The sequence below is a fragment of the Rhynchophorus ferrugineus genome, unplaced genomic scaffold, assembly GCF_030347505.1.
Source record: "Rhynchophorus ferrugineus isolate W39M unplaced genomic scaffold, kcgeb_rfMv2 rfM651, whole genome shotgun sequence".
Classification (NCBI taxonomy): Eukaryota; Metazoa; Arthropoda; class Insecta; order Coleoptera; family Curculionidae; genus Rhynchophorus; species Rhynchophorus ferrugineus.
In genome coordinates this window covers 15,001-34,467 of record NW_027473228.1, presented here as the reverse complement: position 1 = coordinate 34,467, position 19,467 = coordinate 15,001, and the positions used below count along the sequence as shown (strand labels likewise).

Below are 19,467 nucleotides of genomic sequence, written 5' to 3'. Positions count from 1 at the left end.
CAGAGAAGGATCGAGATGCCGAGCGCGGGTAAACGGCGGGACTAACTACCACCACCTTGACAACCGCAGCCTATGCCCGAACATATCAGGAAGGCGCGTGCATGGATTAACGAGATTCCCACTGTCCTTATCTAAAATTTTACGCAATACTGCCGCGACGGAACCGAACAGGCGCTCGGAGACCCGTACGTGAACCGTCCCCGATACTTACGCAGGAAAGACCAGCTCGGAGCTTTAACAAGCACCAGAGCCATAGACAGATAGTCTACATTTCAAAATGTCCATATACTTACGCAGGAAAGACCAGCTCAGCAGATCGCGTTCGGATCCGTTCAGAGAAGGATCGAGATGCCGAGCGCGGGTAAACGGCGGGACTAACTACCACCACCTTGACAACCGCAGCCTATGCCCGAACATATCAGGAAGGCGCGTGCATGGATTAACGAGATTCCCACTGTCCTTATCTAAAATTTTACGCAATACTGCCGCGACGGAACCGAACAGGCGCTCGGAGACCCGTACGTGAACCGTCCCCGATACTTACGCAGGAAAGACCAGCTCGGAGTTTTAACAAGCACCAGAGCCATAGACAGATAGTCTACATTTCAAAATGTCCATATACTTACGCAGGAAAGACCAGCTCAGCAGATCGCGTTCGCATCCGTTCAGAGAAGGATCGAGATGCCGAGCGCGGGTAAACGGCGGGACTAACTACCACCGCCTTGACAACCGCAGCCTATGCCCGAACATATCAGGAAGGCGCGTGCATGGATTAACGAGATTCCTACTGCCCCCCTAACTTCTCTCCGCTTGGGGAGTAGGACTTGCTAGGACTACTGTTTCAGCGATAGTCCTAATCATAGAGAAAGACAAATAATGCTCATCTTGTAGTGTGGAAAATTGGCAAACTCATAGTAGCAATGGTCCCAGGGTGCTTTGTCCATTCCACCACTCGGACACGGCCAGTTCCGTCAACTCTGCCAAGACTCCCTAACCTAAAACATTAAAAATCATAACTAGACTATTGATATTCCGATGGGAGGATGATTGGCATTAGGAATGATTGAACAATATGAAACACAATCACGAAGTTACTGCACCGTCCTACGGGGTCGCTATCTCAATAGACCTCATACCTTGCAAATCAAACATATAAGTCATCTAACTAATAAACTTCGAGCAGATAAGTCTAATATAAACAAATGTAGTATTCAACATATCCGAAAGTACTTAAGCAAAGGTAGAATCCTGGCCTGTTGGCGTTCGGTCATCAAGTGCAGAGGAACCGCAGGTTGATGTGGATAGCTTCGGACATGTGATTTCCAGATTGATCACGGTCGGCTCTACCAGTTCTGTCAGGGGAACTGGACACGGATAACCTAAAAAATACAAAAAATGTAAATACACCGCTGGTATCTTAATTGGAAGGTGACTAGCAACAAAATAAAATGAAATAAAAGTGGTTAAACAATATCAAAACATATCTACGGCGTCAAATTCACCCTGAAATAATACGAAATATTCATACAAAAGTACAATCTAGTGACACAGATGGTGTCCGACATAACCTCCAAGTGGTGCGAGGGGGTAAAACAAACAAGTCACAGGTCGACAAATCACATAAGATCGGTCTAATCCATAAGAAAACCTAAAAACACAACAATAACAAAATAAAATAAACAAAACGTTTAAACAGAACGAAGACATAACCTCCAATGCGTGTACGTCAATTCTAATGAATGAGAGACGAAAACAATATCCAACGACATAAAGTAGAGAAAGAAATCAGGCGGCGCGCGCCATCTAGCGAGAACCAAGACAATCAAAGAATAGGATTTTCAAATATAGAGAAGCGTAAAATTGTCAAGAATATCATTAAAAATCTTTGAAAATTGTATTATATTATATTCTATTCTATTCTAAATTAATGATATAAATAGAATATGATATAAAATATCCTTAGCTAAGCATCAGAATTCACCCACAGTCGAAACAAAGGAAGAGATATATTCACATCAAGGAAGGCTCTTCGAAACAATCTAACCTAAATTGCAATAACAACAATAAGTAACCTATGATAAATCACTAGATTAACAAACATATACATACATAAACGGCACTCTCACCTAGATTTCAAACTTACTCAAAAATGCTAATTATATAAGGCAATACAGGTCATCACGGATAATCCTCAAAGGAAGTGCACATCCGAGAGGATGTCAAGGGGCAAGTCAGTAACTGTGTATAACCGCAGCAACTCGGAATAAGCGAAAGATTGTTGCATGGAATATATAAACATCTTCAAACTAACATCCGGTCAAATCTCTCAATGTCATTTAGTTGCTCACTAAAAGCAACAATATCATTCAATTACCTTAAAGGTAACCATACGAAGTAACTAATTGGTACCCTATAGTCAATAAATAGACACTTACTGTATAAACTACCCTAATGAAAAGAAATACATGGGTTGACTGTCATGCATGGCCTTCCTACGGAGACAGTCATCGTACCAATGCATCCAAGTGGGGTGTTGGTCCAACAGTAAGGACATGATCATTAAACTAAAAATTCACAATATAGAATTAGTAGGTAGTGAATCGGATCGACAATTATAAATAATAAACGCATATATAGCTGGAGACCACCAAATCCAGTCGCAACAATAAATGACAGTCTATCATAACTCGTCGCACAATTATGTTCCATAGTAATCTCCAAACGATGACACGGCACTAATAGTCGGTCCGAAACGATAAATTAAAGCAACTTTCATCTCATTTTCAATTGATCACATCAAATTCTAAGAACAAATAACATAACCTCATAAATACAGCTGACATGTACCGGTTCGATATACAGAAATCCTAATCTTTGCAAATCCGATCATAACAATTAGGAAATAATTAATGAAATGAATGAGAAATTAGAAAGATACGATATCGATACAATAAAATGGATATTGTTCAATACTCTCATTAAGAAGAGACTGCATGCACGAAGATTCAGAGAAAGGTATTGTCAAAAGTATTGCGATCTATAAAATATCGTCGTAACTCTGTCGTATATCACAAAACCTCTCAAAATTAAAACTTATGCCTGTTATTTTACTACTTAAGCTAAAATAATAAAATTCTCTTTTTCAGCTGTCTTGGTGGTCCTGAAAAGGACCGATATTTGATGATAAAATAGGTTACATTCGTTTTATTTAGTTTTGCTATCTGTCTTTTTAGGTAACAATACAGCTTGGATATTTGGCAGAACGCCGCCCTGGGCTATAGTAACTCCGGATAGGAGTTTGTTCAATTCTTCGTCGTTTCTGATGGCCAATTGCAAATGCCTAGGGATAATCCTGGTTTTCTTGTTATCTCTAGCGGCGTTACCCGCCAATTCGAGAACCTCGGCTGCCAGATATTCCATTACGGCAGCTAAGTAGACGGGAGCACCGGCCCCTACGCGTTCGGCATAATTCCCTTTCCTTAAAAGTCTGTGAATACGACCGACAGGGAATTGTAATCCCGCTCGGTTAGAACGAGACTTCGCCTTTCCCTTCACTTTTCCGCCTTTACCACGTCCGGACATTTTACTATCGATTGCTTCTAGAACTCGCTCGCCTTAGAGTTGAAATCTGTACTAAAACTGTCAACATACTAGCAACGAATTTTGTTCGTAAGCCGAACGCATGATCTCGTACGCGACCAATGAAAGGCTAACTCAGATAATAGGCGGGGCTTAGGAGTGTATTTAAGGAGCCTATAAATTCTAAGGATTCCTGAAATTTGTTTTAGTCTAGTACTTTTCGTGGTTCCTTTAATATCGTAATATTTATTTCGAAATGCCTCCGAAAACAAGCGGTAAGGCGGCCAAAAAGGCCGGTAAGGCTCAGAAAAATATCTCCAAAAGTGACAAGAAAAAGAAACGCAAGAGGAAGGAAAGCTACGCGATCTACATTTACAAAGTTTTAAAGCAAGTTCATCCCGATACGGGTATCTCCAGCAAGGCCATGTCGATCATGAATTCTTTCGTGAACGATATATTCGAAAGGATAGCCGCCGAAGCGTCCCGTCTCGCTCATTACAATAAAAGATCTACTATCACAAGCAGAGAAATCCAAACTGCCGTGCGATTATTGCTGCCCGGTGAATTGGCTAAGCACGCCGTTAGTGAAGGTACCAAAGCCGTCACTAAATATACCAGTTCTAAGTAAACCATAAGCCTTGAATATCATAAAGGAGAAAACGGTTCTTTTCAGAGCCACAATTTAGATAAATAAAAAAAGAAATAATCTTAAAAAAATTAATTTTATATATTATACAGCTGTAGTATCCAATATTGAAATACAAATTTTGTTATCAACAGTATATTATTATTCTTTGGTTATTAGTGATTACATTATTTTTTCTTTAGTTTTTAAAAACAATGCGTATAAGTACACCGACTGTTATTAATTACTAACATGTAGTCGAATATAACTCTGAGATAAAAATCCATAACTCTTTTAGTGGTTTATATAAATATCGATAAAAGAATATTAATTGAATTATCTTCTTTTTCTTTGATTAAATTTAGGTGGTTCTGAAAAGAACCGTTTTTTTTTGTTGCAAAATACGACTATAAGTAGAGTATTATAAATGATAGAAAATAAAGTTTAGGCACGTTCGCCTCTGATACGTCTGGCTAGCTGAATATCCTTGGGCATGATGGTTACTCGCTTTGCATGTATCGCACATAAATTAGTATCCTCAAAAAGGCCAACTAAATAAGCTTCGCTGGCCTCTTGTAAAGCCATTACCGCCGAACTTTGAAAACGTAAATCGGTCTTGAAATCTTGAGCGATTTCGCGAACCAATCGTTGAAAAGGTAATTTCCTAATCAATAATTCGGTGCTCTTTTGATAACGACGAATCTCCCGCAAAGCGACCGTCCCAGGTCGGTAGCGATGTGGTTTCTTAACGCCACCGGTAGCTGGAGCGCTTTTCCTGGCCGCTTTGGTAGCCAATTGTTTCCTAGGAGCTTTACCTCCTGTTGATTTTCGCGCAGTTTGCTTGGTACGAGCCATATTTTTAAAATAGAGGTAATGAGAAAAATTAACAAACGCAAACGACGGCGACCCCTTTCGGACTGATTCGGTCATAAAATCAGAGAGTCCTTTTTATAACATGTTATCTAATCTGATTGGTCCGTTTTGTGCCAGTGGGCGGAACTCAATCCTAAGTCTACAAAACCGGGCTGATTGAATGTAATCGACAACAGTTGTCCGTAGCACTCGTGTTGTGAGCGCGCTACTTATTCGAGATCATTTATTTTTTTTGTATTAGGTTCGATAAAAGATGACCGGCAGAGGTAAAGGTGGTAAAGGTTTGGGAAAAGGAGGAGCCAAGCGGCATCGTAAAGTGCTTCGTGATAATATCCAAGGTATTACGAAGCCCGCCATTAGAAGATTGGCTAGACGAGGCGGCGTAAAACGTATATCTGGTCTGATTTACGAAGAGACCAGAGGTGTTTTAAAAGTGTTTTTGGAAAACGTCATCAGAGATGCCGTTACATATACCGAACACGCCAAAAGAAAAACCGTTACCGCAATGGATGTAGTATACGCCTTGAAACGTCAAGGACGTACATTATACGGGTTTGGAGGTTAAGTCACATTTTATTCGCGAACTAACGTGAAATGTGACCCTCAAAATTAATTTTAGAAAAATTAAACAACGGTTCTTTTCAGAACCACAAATTTATCGATATTTAAAAAACGGAAGCTCTATTAGGATTTAAGGATAATCTTTCAATCATTACAATCATCATAATTTTATTTAAAATAATAATTTAAGTATAACTGGCCCTAATTATTTGAGGGTTTGGATTCCAAAACTCTATACTTAATAAATAGACCGCCCCTTAAATTCATCGTTAATTACATAGATTATATACAAGGCGCGATGTTATAATACGGTTCGATTTTACTAAAGGAGAACCGCTAGAAATAAATCCTTCATATTATTTCGACTTAATTGTTGTTTAATAAAACGATAATTATTGGTATTGGAATGTCTCTTAATTTATCTTACACACCCAAAAAACAATCTTTAAAGTACTTAAACTGTTTATTAGAATATTTTAAATAATTAGTAAGTGCAAGTCATAATATGAGTTTTAATTTTAAGTTCTTTTTTTGTTTTATTATTTTGGTGGTCCTGAAAAGGACCGATAGTTAAAAGGTTTTTGTACGACACAAAAACCCTAAGGCTCATGTAACTTATTTGGTTTTACTATCTGTTTTTTTCGGTAACAATACGGCCTGGATGTTTGGTAGAACGCCGCCCTGGGCTATAGTAACACCGGAGAGGAGTTTGTTCAGTTCTTCGTCATTTCTGATGGCCAATTGTAAATGCCTAGGGATAATCCTTGTTTTCTTGTTGTCTCTAGCGGCGTTACCTGCCAACTCGAGAACTTCGGCCGCCAAATATTCCATTACGGCAGCTAAGTAGACGGGAGCACCGGCCCCTACGCGTTCGGCATAATTTCCTTTCCTTAAAAGCCGGTGAATACGGCCAACAGGAAATTGTAATCCCGCTCGGTTGGAACGAGATTTCGCCTTTCCCTTCACTTTTCCACCCTTACCACGTCCAGACATTGTATTGCTAACTTTTTTAAACTAAAAATAACCGAAAAACTAATGGCGACAACGCTCACGTCCTTTCGACAACGAATGAACAACTGGCAGTGAACTGTCCAGCGAATAGCTTTTATTCGGCAACTTCTCAAAACACTAGTACGTTTCCTACTCGACCAATCAGAGCTTTCTACGACATAACGCCAAGAATGGGCGGAGCTTAGAAGTGTAGCGTCATTTATCAAATAATTAAACGACTATAGGTATATTTCGGTTTAGTCTTTTATCTTTTGCTGTATGGGTAGGTCGCGAATCTCATTCGTTTAAAATGCCACCGAAGACAAGCGGTAAAGCGGCAAAAAAGGCTGGAAAAGCCCAGAAAAACATTTCTAAGAGCGATAAGAAAAAAAAGCGTAGGAGGAAGGAAAGCTACGCGATTTACATATACAAAGTTTTAAAGCAGGTTCATCCCGATACGGGTATTTCCAGCAAGGCCATGTCGATTATGAATTCTTTCGTGAACGATATATTCGAAAGGATAGCCGCCGAAGCGTCGCGCCTCGCCCATTACAATAAAAGATCGACCATCACGAGCAGAGAAATCCAAACCGCCGTTAGGTTATTGTTACCCGGTGAATTGGCTAAGCATGCCGTTAGCGAAGGTACCAAAGCTGTCACTAAATATACCAGTTCTAAGTAAACGAAATATATTATTTTGAAGGTGATCATAATAATATGAAGGGTGGAAAACGGCTCTTTTCAGAGCCCCAAAATGTTTAAAGAAGAAAAAAAGAAATAAACTATTGTTAAGAAGATAGGATATATACGAAGTCAAATAAATTAAAATATAGTAATCGTTCATAAAAATGTTAAAATATCCAGAAAAAAATATTTTATTTTATATATTCATTCCTTTACGGTAACATAATAACAGTATATGTGATACCCCTTTCTTATCGTGATATAAACTTCAAGTCAATCCAGCAGGTGTTCACACCTTATTACTAAGGATTCCTCAATATTCACAATATATTTGTGAGCATAATATTCTAAATTCAATTCACAAATATTATAACTAAAGCGTCATATAAACGGAAAAAATATCAATGTCTCTTTTTTCTAATAGAAGTTGGTGGTTCTGAGAAGAACCTTTTTTTTTCATATAAATACAAAAAACGACCTTAATATAGGACAGCCGTAGCATTTATGCACGTTCGCCTCTAATGCGTCTGGCTAATTGAATGTCCTTAGGCATGATAGTTACTCGTTTAGCATGGATCGCACACAAATTGGTGTCTTCAAAGAGACCAACCAAATAGGCCTCGCTAGCTTCTTGCAAAGCCATCACTGCCGAACTTTGGAAACGTAAATCGGTCTTGAAATCCTGAGCGATTTCGCGAACCAATCGTTGGAAAGGCAATTTCCTAATCAATAATTCGGTACTCTTCTGATAGCGTCGGATTTCTCTTAGAGCGACCGTACCGGGTCTGTAACGATGCGGTTTTTTAACACCACCGGTAGCGGGAGCGCTTTTCCTGGCTGCTTTAGTAGCCAATTGTTTTCTGGGAGCCTTACCTCCGGTTGATTTTCGAGCAGTTTGCTTGGTACGAGCCATCGTCTAAACGGGTCTGACTTCAAACGTGTAGGAAGAATTACAAGCGCAAGCACCAACGAACTTTTGGAAACTGATCGAAGGTGTCAAAGAAATCTCCCTTTTTAATAATGTGTGAAGATATTCTGATTGGTCCGGCTAGCATCTGTGGGCGGGACCCGATTCGAACTCAACAAAACCCATGGTAGGATTTGAAATTGAAATAGTTACCCGTAGTATTCGAGGTGTACGCTGCACAATTCGATTATAAATTTGCTTTCTTTTAATACTAAATTGAATAAATCATGACGGGCAGAGGTAAAGGTGGTAAAGGTTTGGGAAAAGGAGGCGCTAAGCGGCATCGTAAAGTGCTTCGTGATAATATCCAAGGTATTACGAAACCCGCCATCAGAAGATTGGCTAGGCGGGGTGGAGTTAAACGTATATCCGGTCTAATTTATGAAGAAACCAGAGGTGTATTAAAAGTATTTTTGGAAAACGTTATCAGAGACGCCGTCACTTATACCGAACACGCCAAAAGGAAAACCGTTACTGCCATGGATGTAGTATACGCCCTCAAACGCCAAGGACGAACCCTATACGGATTTGGCGGTTAAATAAAGTATTATATATGCTGACCAATTAAAACAGAACAACGTATCTATTCAACTAAAGAAAACAACGGTTCTTTTCAGAGCCACAAATTTACTAGCATAAAAAAAGAAATTTATTATTCGAAAATGGACTAAGATGACGTTAAATTTTATTAAATATCTGCTCCTTTCATCTAAGATTTACTTGTAAAGTAACAAATATACTGCATTATAATAGACGATCGTAATATAAAAAGATAGATAAAGTTTAAAATAAGATTTCATAATAAATGTTAGGTTAATGACAAGAATGTAAATGATGGTGAACAATCGAATACCGAATCTTCGTTGAAGCTTTAATATAGTTTTCCTTTAGAGAGAAAATACTCCGAGATAAACTTCGCGTCGATGAGCTTGGAGAATCCTTAAGATTTCAAAGAAGGTACGGTAGTTCTACGCACGTATGTATGGAGATCGCGTTCCATGTATTTATTGACTTTAGATAACTATTTATGAAAACAGATTTCAACTAAAGAAGCAAAATATACTATAATATATATGAGCATTGTATCGATACAGAAGGGTTTGACACGATATTCTTATAGACGTCTCGATATCGTTGCTCACCCGATACGTTCGATTGTAACCCAGAGTTCGGATGGTGTTAAGAAACCGTTAAATAAGAAGTATATTAGTATAGGATCGGTTAATTTTCATGTCATTGTTTTCTTACAGTTAATTCGACAACGGTACGTTTCGATATAGATTCGTTTTGGACAACGAACAATCTGTACCGCATCAATTAGGAATAATATGTCTCGTTTCTCCAATAATAGCATTAGATCTGTACGGAATTGCATTTATATCAAAAGACGATATATCGGGGGACGTAGATTTGAAAAGATATATTTTCATAGTTATAACCGAAAGTCTATAACTCGAATGTAAATTGGTAGTTTCGACGGAATCGAGAGCAACGCTTGATTTTGTGCTTCCTTCTAAGACGATAGTCAACGTAAAATTTATTGGTAAAGTTTGCTACTTCTACTACGTTTTATCTTTTAACGCCTCGAACATAAATCGTATGATATTCTAAAGGATTTATGTATTTAATATGAGAAATAAGTAAACGGTTCCAAGCTCGATGAACGTTTCGACGAAGCCGGAATATGGAACGTCGTTCGCGCTCGACCGTTCAGTCCTCCGTTCGGCTCATATCATATAGGGTACGCATTAAATGAGAGCGACCGCCAGACAGTTAAAATACGCGAACGAGAAGCATACGCACGTACGTAACTTTGTCAAACGAATCGTGATTAGAACGTTCTTATAAGAAAATTAAGAAATTATATCAGAATGTCGGACGTCGATATTAGCGGACAAGCGGTTTCTCCTTCGTCGAATCAAGGGAGTGGAGGAAATTCCGCCGCCGTTGTTAACGCATCGTCAACAGGCACACCGGCCGGGTCGAATTCATCTTCGGTGTCGGCTACGGGAGCCGCATCAGCTACAGCCGGTAGCGCAGGTTCGTCTGCAGGAGGGAAGAAAGAAAAATCCACTTCGAGCAAGGCGAAGAGTTCTAAATCGAAAGTTAGTCATCCTCCGATCGCTGATATGGTAACGAGTGCAATTAAAGGATTGAAAGAGAAAGGCGGAACTTCCTTCAGAGCTATTAAAAAATACATAGCGGCCAATTACAAAGTGGATGCTGACAAATTATCGCCCTTTATAAAGAAATATATAAAGACGTGGATCGCTTCGGGTGTTTTGGTACAAACGAAGGGCAAAGGAGCTTCCGGATCATTTAAATTAGCGGCTTCGGCACGTAAAGCAGGAGGTACGACAGCCGCAGGTACGAAGAAAAGAAAAACGGCCACTGCCAAAACCGGACAGAAAAATAAACGAAAACCAGTAGGAGGTGCCGCGACAGCTACGACAGCCGGTGGTAAAAAAGCGTCTGCCAAAAAAACCTCAGAGAAAACGGAAAAAAAGACGACCGCCGCCTCCGCCTCAACTAAGAAAACCACAGCTAAAAGTAAGAAAGGTGAATCTGCAACTTTGGCCGAGAAAAAAGCTTCTGCCAAAAAAGCCGTCGAAAAGAAAACAGGAAAGAAATCTACCGCCGCCACGACTACGTCCGCTTCCAATGCCGCCGCTAATAGTTCATCTTCGAAAGCAGCAAAAAGCAACACGGCCGCAAGATCCCCGAAATCGCCTTCCAAAGCGAAAAAATCTAATAAAGCCGGACCTACGAAAAAGCCCAAGGCGCCTAAACCGAAAAGTGCTAAGACGACGACCTCAACTGTTCGTGTTGCCGCTGGTGAAGGTGCGAAAACTAAAAAACCAGTATCACCAAAGAAAAAGAAATAAAACTATTTCTACTACGTATGACGATATATTAAACAGGCGACACATTTCATCGTCAGATCAAGAAGACACGGAGTTGAAAATTACAAATATCCCGACACTCCTGGACGTGCTACGACTTCCCTAAAAAATACGTTCGTCCAAGACCGTATTTTTTTAATAGAAAAAAAACGGTTCTTTTCAGAACCACAATATAACTTTATAAAAGAAAGAATATTTATATAATTTATTTATTATCTTATTATTACTTAAATGATTATTTTCTAGATAGAGCCGTAACTAATTAGGGAACCGATCGATCGATACTCTAAAACAGTAATAAAGGAATATTCAGTACAGATCAGATTATTTATAAATTTTCTAGTTAATATTTATTCTTTAATAAGAACGCGTATTCTAACTTCTTTTTTATACGATTTTGTTGGCCCTGAAAAGGACCGATATTAAAGGGCGTATGCAAAACTTTAAACGGTTTGCGTTATCTATTTGGTTTTGCTGTCTGTCTTTTTAGGCAATAATACTGCTTGAATGTTAGGCAAGACGCCGCCCTGGGCAATAGTAACGCCAGATAACAGTTTATTCAATTCCTCGTCGTTTCTGATGGCCAATTGTAAATGCCTAGGGATAATCCTTGTTTTCTTGTTGTCTCTAGCGGCGTTACCCGCCAACTCGAGAACTTCGGCCGCCAGATATTCCATTACGGCAGCTAAGTAAACGGGAGCACCGGCCCCTACGCGTTCGGCATAATTTCCTTTCCTTAGAAGTCGGTGAATACGACCGACAGGAAATTGTAATCCCGCACGATTGGAACGAGACTTCGCCTTTCCCTTCACTTTTCCGCCTTTACCACGTCCGGACATGTTAATCTCGATCGTTGTTAGATACTGCTCACCTTTAAATCAAAAACGGTACTGGAAATTTCTTACAGATCGGCCTGGAATTTTGTCCGCGAGCCAAACTCGTTATATCATACGCGACCAATCAGACTCTAACTCGGGCTATGGGCGGGGCTTAGAAGTGTTCCTTCGAATGTTATAAGTTCTAGAATTAAAGGCATTTTTTTAGTTAAGTACTCTTTGAGGTACGTGAGACGTCGGGATTTTTATTTCGAAATGCCACCGAAGACAAGCGGTAAGGCGGCCAAGAAAGCCGGAAAAGCCCAGAAAAATATCTCTAAGAGCGACAAGAAAAAGAAGCGCAGGAGGAAGGAAAGCTATGCGATTTACATATACAAAGTTTTAAAGCAGGTTCATCCCGATACGGGTATCTCCAGCAAGGCCATGTCGATCATGAATTCTTTCGTGAACGATATATTCGAAAGGATAGCCGCCGAAGCGTCGCGTCTCGCCCATTACAATAAGAGATCAACGATCACGAGCAGAGAAATCCAAACCGCCGTTAGGTTATTGTTACCCGGTGAGTTGGCTAAGCACGCCGTTAGCGAAGGTACCAAAGCAGTCACCAAATATACCAGTTCTAAGTAAATTAATTCACATACCTATGTGTGTTTCAATATACTACTTACCTGCAAAATCGGTTCTTTTCAGAACCACAATTGGATATACATTTTAAAAAATGAAATGTTAAACAGTAGCTGACATTTTATAAAAACAGAATTTTCAGATATATATATATATATTGTAGTTATTGTATTGAATTATATTATATCATTATAATCTGTTATATAGTAAGTATATAGAATAAGTTTTGTAAAAATGGTACGGCCCGAGATTGTTATTTAAAAATAAGGTAAAGTATTTCTGGAGTGACTTCGAAAATATGTGTATTCATTTTTATTACGTTTATGACTATATGATAATTAATTTATTTTTCCTAACTGTGGCTAATTGTGGATTGTGGCTAATTTCTACACGATAAGTATTAATCACGGGAACGTCTCGAAATGAACAAATAGGAACTGTAATTAATCAAGAATTTAGAATGGAACTATCGTCCTAATATAATGAGGATCGTCAAAGAGAAGATACTTTTTTTTTCGTTTACTAGGTTGACCTTGCTTGGGGACAGTGGAACTCAGTGGAAAATCGCTGATGGTGGGTGAGGAGGATAGGCCTGTGGTCAGAATCGATATCTTGGAGTACTTGCAGGTCAGAGGCTTGATTCGAATTTTGATAGATAAAAAAGTCAATTATTGTCGGTCGATTGGAGGAGTAGTGAGTTGGTTCGCTTGGAGCAATAAGCCCAAGTTCCAACTCATCTATTATCCCGGCCGATAGTAATTCTTCCAATAGCTGTGTGGTTGATGGCGTTGAAAATGGCCTGAAAATCTCCTTGGTCATCTGAATATGTTCCGAAGAGTATTTCGCCAATGGAGATCGGGTTCGTGTTCTAGTGGAATCCAGACCAGCCAGACGACTGTTATCTTGAGTTCCCCGTACATGAGTGGGGGGAGGAATTGGTCTTTTGGGTTTGGTTGTTTTTGGAGTAGGTCGGCACTTGCATCCCGAGTAATTTGCGGTGTATGGTTCTCAACAGTTGGTGCATTTCGGCGGGGAATTTCTGTCTTTGGGACTTGACGTAGGCCGGAGTGGCTTTACAGTTGGCCGATGAATGACCGTAGAATTGGCAGTTAAAACGTTGAACGCGCCTGCCGTTGCCGCGCTGGGCTTGGACTTTTACCACCTGATTCATTAGGCGGTCGACCGCGAAGATACGGCGTTCCTCTCGAGGAACCGACCAACATGGATTGGATTGAAACCGAGCTTCATGAGCGCGGTTCGGACTTCGAGTTACCATTACGTCGAGAGAGAAATATAATATATTAGCTGACCCCGCAGACACTCCGTACCCTGTACTCAATGGATAAATAAAGGATTCATTCTATCAAATTCTTCGTTCAAATCACTTTCGAATCATCCTTAGGAACATTCTGATATCGGAAAACCTTATCCGTAGTCGATAAACGATATCTAACGGATGAATTATAGAAAATGGCCAATAAGCGGCAAATATCCGATCGTAAGGGTGCACCATCGTTTCGGCGAATCATTCTTTTGGAATCTTACGTTCTACAAGCAAAACATTTATTCATAGGTATATACCGATAATAACGAACGGGCCGACGTAACAACCTAAAATGTCCTGAAATACGTGAGAACAGTTTTACTCCGATCGCCGTATCGATATGTGACAGTATCCATCCTATGAAGGATCTTTACATTCTACTAGCATAATTTTATGGATCGGAATTTTCCGACTTTTAAAGAACGTGATCGGCAGTCTAGAAACGGCCTGAGGACGTATTAACACGAGAGGTTAAAATTATTGCTTTAGAAGTTCACGTTGTCTAAAGCTAAAGTTTATTCATCGGAACATTCCGATAATAACGAGAACGGGCAGACGTAAAAACGAAAAATTTGCGCAACGTCCGTATAAACGATCTGTTCTAAAACACCCATACATTTCCGATAGCTGGCGAGAGACCCGCGCTTAAATCGTGTGCGCTTCTACGTGGGGCGATACGAGAGACGGATACGACGGGTCGGGTCGACCGGCGCTGTGACACTTTTACCGAGTGGCTTTTGATCAGCGAAGGTGGTATTACATATTATATGTTAATATATAAGATCCGAACCGTATTTTTTTATTTATCTAAATAAAAAGCGTATTTCGTCGTGTTATTATATATTCGTAACGCTCTCGCGATTTTGTATCGTCGTTTCGTTGTTCTTCCTGGTCGGTTTTTTTCGATATATCGGGAAGCGTACGACGACGACGACGGTATCACTGCGAGATCGCGAATTCGGCGGGAACATTCGGCTTCGTTAGAAGAAGATGATCCACGATTCATATGCGATTGGAATTATTATTTTTATGGACGTATCGGTTTTTCATCGGAACGTTCATAAAACAGCAACACATTTTGCGATAGCTCTCTGCTCTCCGAGCGAGAATAAAATAAAAAATCACGAAACGTTTCTCGTACGAGGTTTCCTTGTCGCTTTATATATTTCTATCTAGCGAAGGGTTCGGAGAGAATGTTTTTCGAGGTCTTATAAACGCCGAACGATATTTTGCGGCATCCAATTTTCGACGTAGTCGACGATCGTCGTCGATAATCGAGATAATTGGGTGCCTAGTCGATCGGTTGTGTATAAAAAAAACAAAAGATGTGTCTAAGATGATGATATCGTTTTGTTTTATTAGACAACTAATATTAAAATGTAAGAGCGTGGCGCCTCGGACCGGTTTTTCCGTCGTCTAGGCGCGCTATCATGCACCTCCTTTTTATTAGTCGTCGATATATATTATATATCGTCGTCTTACGCACACGTTTCTTTATAAGTCAAACTTATAAAATAAACTGTGTCTGTATTTGTTTTATCTGCTTCGTGTCGATAAAATAATAAGAACAGTTCCCTGGTTGATCCTGCCAGTAGTCATATGCTTGTCTCAAAGATTAAGCCATGCATGTCTCAGTACATACCGAATTAAGGTGAAACCGCGAAAGGCTCATTAAATCAGTTATGGTTCCTTAGATCGTACCCACAATTACTTGGATAACTGTGGTAATTCTAGAGCTAATACATGCAAACAGAGCTCCGACCAGAGATGGAAGGAGTGCTTTTATTAGATCAAAACCAATCGGTTTCGGGTTCGCGCTCGTCATCGTACAACTTGGTGACTCTGAATAACTTTAAGCTGATCGCACGGTCTCGCACCGGCGACACATCTTTCAAATGTCTGCCTTATCAACTGTCGATGGTAGGTTCTGCGCCTACCATGGTCGTAACGGGTAACGGGGAATCAGGGTTCGATTCCGGAGAGGGAGCCTGAGAAACGGCTACCACATCCAAGGAAGGCAGCAGGCGCGCAAATTACCCACTCCCGGCACGGGGATGGTAGTGACGAAAAATAACGATACGGGACTCATCCGAGGCCCCGTAATCGGAATGAGTACACTCTAAACCCTTTAACGAGGATCAATTGGAGGGCCAGTCTGGTGCCAGCAGCCGCGGTAATTCCAGCTCCAATAGCGTATATTAAAGTTGTTGCGGTTAAAAAGCTCGTAGTCGAATTTGTGTCTCGCGCCGCCGGTTCATCGTTCGCGGTGTTAACTGGCGTGTTTTTCGCGAGACGTCCTGCCGGTGGGCTTAGTCGTGTCGCGTCGCCGTCGCGCGTGCGTTTCGGCGTGCGTGTTGTGCGCGTCGTGGTTACGACGGCCCAACTCAATCCTGCCGCGGTGCTCTTTACTGAGTGTCGAGGTGGGCCGGCACGTTTACTTTGAACAAATTAGAGTGCTCAAAGCAGGCTAAAATTTCGCCTGAATACTGTATGCATGGAATAATGGAATAGGACCTCGGTTCTATTTTGTTGGTTTTCGGAACCCCGAGGTAATGATTAATAGGAACGGATGGGGGCATTCGTATTGCGACGTTAGAGGTGAAATTCTTGGATCGTCGCAAGACGAACAGAAGCGAAAGCATTTGCCAAAAACGCTTTCATTGATCAAGAACGAAAGTTAGAGGTTCGAAGGCGATCAGATACCGCCCTAGTTCTAACCTTAAACGATGCCAGCTAGCGATCCGTCGACGTTCCCTAATATGACTCGACGGGCAGCTTCCGGGAAACCAAAGCTTTTGGGTTCCGGGGGAAGTATGGTTGCAAAGCTGAAACTTAAAGGAATTGACGGAAGGGCACCACCAGGAGTGGAGCCTGCGGCTTAATTTGACTCAACACGGGAAACCTCACCAGGCCCGGACACCGGAAGGATTGACAGATTGAGAGCTCTTTCTTGATTCGGTGGGTGGTGGTGCATGGCCGTTCTTAGTTGGTGGAGCGATTTGTCTGGTTAATTCCGATAACGAACGAGACTCTAGCCTGCTAACTAGGCGCTTTTTGACATCCTAAAGGCCCGCCGGCCGCGTTGCTTTCGGGTTTCGCGGTTCGTGCGCGGTTTTTACTGTCGGCGTACAAACTATTCTTCTTAGAGGGACAGGCGGCTTCTAGCCGCACGAGATTGAGCAATAACAGGTCTGTGATGCCCTTAGATGTTCTGGGCCGCACGCGCGCTACACTGAAGGAATCAGCGTGTCTTCCCTGGCCGAGCGGCCCGGGTAACCCGCTGAACCTCCTTCGTGCTAGGGATTGGGGCTTGCAATTGTTCCCCATGAACGAGGAATTCCCAGTAAGCGCGAGTCATAAGCTCGCGTTGATTACGTCCCTGCCCTTTGTACACACCGCCCGTCGCTACTACCGATTGAATGATTTAGTGAGGTCTTCGGATCGACACGCGATGGCGTTTCGGCGTCGTCGATGTGTAGGAAAAGATGACCAAACTTGATCATTTAGAGGAAGTAAAAGTCGTAACAAGGTTTCCGTAGGTGAACCTGCGGAAGGATCATTACAGTGTGTTGTTATGCCTATATATATATAATAGGTAAACGTACAAGTCTGTAAAAATCATTGTCGAACGTTAAAGAGCCATCTACGAAGTTCGGAAGTTCCGATCGAATTTCGACGTCGTCAACGTAGCTGTTTTCGGGTACCTATAATATATGGTTTTAAAAGATGTACGCCCGAAAGCGGAGATATATACGATGAAGATGTTGTTATATAGGACGACGAGTAATAATCGTCGGCCTACGACGGATTTCGTTATAAATGGACAAATCGAGCGCAAAATAAAACGATTTTGCCAATTATATTTCTAATCGACGTTTCGATCCTCATATCGACGAACATATACGATGATCGGTAATGTGATTAGTTTACGAAAATCTTATCACCCTTCGTTTGTTTCATTCCAAAAGGGTGAGATTTAGTTTACGAAAATATTGCCAAACTATGATCAGCGTATGCTCTTTTGTTGTCGTACGAGGTGAGACGACGAAAATTTACAACGAACGTCACCATTTCGAGTAGTCTGTCTCCGCTCCTCTCGTTGTGTGTAGTGGAGAAGACGAAAATAAACCGTAAGAGCGTTTTAAAGTCGACGGCGGCTGCGAAAGGGGCGCAAGCGCTGTCTATGACGTGAGCGCGCGTCGTCGTCGTCGTCGTCGTCTTATAATAGAAACGTTTCGATATGCGTTTAAAACCTAACTTAAAAAAAGATTACCCTAAACGGTGGATCACTTGGCTCGTGGGTCGATGAAGAACGCAGCTAATTGCGCGTCAACTTGTGAACTGCAGGACACATGAACATCGACATTTCGAACGCACATTGCGGTCCTGGGATCTCATACCCGGACCACTCCTGGCTGAGGGTCGTATCTCATTTCAAGACTGCTCGGATTTTCTTTGATCTTCGCGATCGACGAGAAATGTCTGAGCGTGCTGAGCGTATAAGCGCGATTCGATCGCGACGTTCTAAAACGTGACAGCGGACCCGTACGTGTGACCTAACTCTCTCGTACGGGTCGTACGAATATGAAAGGGATGAGACGTGTTTAAAACGGTCGTTCGCACGTTTTTGTGATAAACGTAGCGCGCACCATTAATACGATCGTCGTATCCGATAAAATTAGTTTTTAATCGACGTCGGATCGTAGGTGCGTTGTCTCTCGAATACGAGGGAGAAAACACCGTTTTTCGACGGCGCGTCTTTTCCATTCTAAACTTTTATATTTCGTATTGGCTCCTAATCTTCATTATTATGATGATTACGAGCGCCACGCATATTAAACTAGCGACCTCAGAGCAGGTGAGACTACCCGCTGAATTTAAGCATATTACTAAGCGGAGGAAAAGAAACTAACTAGGATTCCCTTAGTAGCTGCGAGCGAACAGGGATTAGCCCAGCACCGAATCCCGCGACCGACATCGGGCGCCGGGAAATGTGGTGTTCGGGAGGGTCCATTATCTCGACGTTACGTCGCGCGTCCAAGTCCATCTTGAACGGGGCAACAGCCCATAGAGGGTGCCAGGCCCGTAGCGACCGTGACTGACGGCGAGAGGATCTCTCCTTAGAGTCGGGTTGCTTGAGAGTGCAGCCCTAAGCGGGTGGTAAACTCCATCTAAGGCTAAATATAACCACGAGACCGATAGCGAACAAGTACCGTGAGGGAAAGTTGAAAAGCACTTTGAAGAGAGAGTTCAAGAGTACGTGAAACCGTTTAGGGGTAAACCTGAGAAACCCGAAAGGTCGAAGGGAGAAATTCATTCGCGGCTCGTAGTAGGCGGCGTGCGATCGCGTGACACGTGACGTTTCGGCGTTGCGCGCGCCTTTCGTACGTCGATCCGGCGACGAACGCGTGCACTTTTCTCCTTGTAGGACGTCGCGATCCGTTGGGCGTCGGCTTAAGGCTCGAGGTGGAGACCGTAGACTGCGGTTCGCGCCGTTTTCG

At 41.6% G+C, this 19,467-nt stretch overlaps 3 non-coding genes across 3 annotated transcripts in view; all 3 read left to right on the top strand.

The window, feature by feature from the left end:
- The first annotated feature begins 15,538 nt into the window (after positions 1–15,538).
- On the top strand, positions 15,539–17,528 carry LOC143206345 (small subunit ribosomal RNA). Its single transcript, XR_013008323.1, has one exon. It is a non-coding gene; the product is annotated as a small subunit ribosomal RNA (ribosomal RNA).
- Positions 17,529–18,236: 708 nt separating this feature from the next.
- LOC143206344 (5.8S ribosomal RNA) lies at positions 18,237–18,391 on the top strand. The gene has a single exon (XR_013008322.1). It is a non-coding gene; the product is annotated as a 5.8S ribosomal RNA (ribosomal RNA).
- A 419-nt stretch (positions 18,392–18,810) lies between these two features.
- The window catches only part of LOC143206346 (large subunit ribosomal RNA), a 4,101-nt gene continuing 3,444 nt past the window's right edge, over positions 18,811–19,467 (top strand). Inside the window, exon 1 of the ribosomal RNA XR_013008324.1 lies at positions 18,811–19,467. This exon is cut by the window's right edge and continues 3,444 nt beyond it. This is a non-coding gene — a ribosomal RNA (large subunit ribosomal RNA).